A 2,669-nucleotide genomic window follows, 5' to 3' on the forward strand; every position below is an offset into this window, starting at 1 on the left:
TGAGTATTTGTGGGTTGTCCACAAAGAAGTCCTCAGTTAGCCTCTGTGAATGGCTAACCCCATGTTATGGACAATACTATGTCCCCAAAAAATGTGTGTCAAATTGGTTGGTCCATGATTCCCAGCGTTGTGTGATTGTCCACCATTTTATCATCTGATGTGATTTTCCTATGTGTTGTAAATCCTACCTCTATGGTGTTAATAAGGTGGAATTAGTGGCAGTTATGTCAATGAGGCAGGACTCAATCTACAAGATTAGGTTGTATCTTAAGTCAATCTCTTTTGAGATATAAAAGAGAGAAACAAATAGAGAGACGGGGGCCTCATGCCATCAAGAAAGTAGTACCAGGAAAAGACCGCATCCTTTGGACCTAGGGTCCCTGCACTGAGAAGCTACTAGTCTCAGGGATGATGGATGATGAGGACCTTCCTCCAGAGCCAATAGAAAGAGAAAGACTTCCCCTGGAGTTGACACCCTGAATTTGATCTTCTAGCCTACTATGCTGTGAGAGAATAAACTTCTGTTTGTTAAAGTCATTCACTTGTGGTATTTCTGTTATAGCAGCATGAGATGACTAAGACACCCAGTTTAAAAAAAAAAAAAATGGTCACGGTCGAGTTGATTCCAACTCATAGGGAACCTGTAGGACAGAATAGGACTGCCCCCACAAGGTTTCAAAGGAGCAGGTGGAGAATTTGAACTGCTGGCCTTTTGGTTGGCAGCCAAGCTCTTAACCAATGTGCCACCAGGGAATGTCAGTCATTCAACAGAAGTTCGCCCATGATCAGAAAAAAATTCTGTGTAGATCCATAACTATTGTCTTAGCTATCTAGTGCTGCCATAACAGAAATACAAGTGGATGGCTTTAACAAAGAGAAATTTATTTTCTCTTCGTCTAGTAGGTTACAAGCCCAAATTCAGGGCATTGGCTCCAGGGAAAGGCTTTCATTCTCTGTCATCTCTGGAGGAAGGTCCTCATCCTCAGTCTTCCCCTGGTCGAGGAGCTTCTCAGGTGCAGGGACCCGGTGTCCAAAGGACGCGCTCTGCTCCTGGGGCTGCTTTCTTGGTGGTATGAGGTCCCCAACTCTCTGCTTGCTTCCCTTTCCTTTTATCTCTTGAGAGATAAAAGGTGGTGCAGGCCATATCCCAGGGAAACTCCCTTTCCCTTGGATCAGGGAGGTGACCTGAGTAACAATGGTGCTACAATCCCACCCTAATCCTCTCAACATAAAATTATAATCACAAAATTGAGGACAACCACACAATACTGGAAATCACAGCCTAACCAAGTTGACACATATTTTGGGGGGACACAATTCAATCCATGACAACCATATAACATGGATTGGACAATTAACTGACCTATAGCCCCTTTGTATACTCTGGTAGTGTGGTTATTAAGAGCTACAGCTGCTAACCAAAAGACCAGCAGTTCGAATCCACCAAGCGCTCCTTGCAAACTCTAGGGGGCAGTTCTACTCTGTCCTATAGGGTTGCTATGAGTCCGAATCAACTGGAAGTCAATGGGTGTTGGTTTTGGTATTGTCCCTTTAAGGAGTTCTGGTGGCACAACAGTTAAGAGCTCAACTTCTCACCAAAAGGTTGGCAGTTCAAACCCACCCAGAGGCTCCTCGATAGAAAGACCTGGCAATCTTCTTCGATAAAGATTATAGTCAAGAAAACTCTATGGGGTAGTTCTATTCTGTCATGTGGGGTTGCTATGAGTCAAAAATCAACTCAACAGCACCTAACAACAAACAACAACAACCTTGTCTCCTTTAAAGAACACACATTGAAGGGCTGGTATTTGAGTTAGCAGAAGCAGAACACAAACCTAAGTCCCCACTGTCTTGATTTCTAGCTTTATAACATTGGGGAAGTTATTAAACCATTCTAAGATATGAGTTTCTCACCTACAAAGTAGAAATTATAATAAAATCTACCTCGTGAAGTTGTGATTAAGTGAAATTAGGCAGGAAAAGCACTTAGCACAGTACTTGCACTCAATAAATGCTCATTTTTATTAGTGCAAGTATTTTTATTTTTAATTTGTTGTTAATTCTGTTTTTATTAAGGAAAAAATATTATGACAGTTTAGTTATAATCTCCTTAATACACTGTTTTTATTTTTTCATGTTTCCTTCCAAGTTTTTTCCTCAAGTATACATATTTTACACAGTCATAATTGCGCTATAGATACAACCTTTTTTCTTTCACGTTGTGTACTGGGTTGAATTAAATCCCGTTGCTGTTGAGTTGATTCCTACTCACAGCAGACTATAGGACAGACTAGAACCGCCCACAGGGTTTCCAAGGCTGTAAGTCTTTATGGAAGCAGACTGCCACATCTTCCTCCCTCGAAGCAGCTGGTGGGTTCAAACTGCTAACCTTTCAGTTAGCAACCCAGCACTTAACCACTGTGCCTCTAGGACTCCTTACTGGGTTAAGTAGTGTCCCCCAAAAGTTCACACCCTTCATGGAACCTCAAAATTTACCTCATTTGAAGCACGGAATATCTGTTAATGGTGATGGAAAATATGGCAACAGATACAGATGATGAGTGCATAACATGATTAATGTAATCAGTGTCACCGAATGTAACAAAAAAGTTAAATTAAAAAAAATAAATGGACCTTACTGGGAAATAGGGTCTTTGCAGATGTGATTA

This window comes from Loxodonta africana, chromosome 11, assembly GCF_030014295.1.
Source record: "Loxodonta africana isolate mLoxAfr1 chromosome 11, mLoxAfr1.hap2, whole genome shotgun sequence".
Lineage (NCBI taxonomy): Eukaryota > Metazoa > Chordata > Mammalia > Proboscidea > Elephantidae > Loxodonta > Loxodonta africana.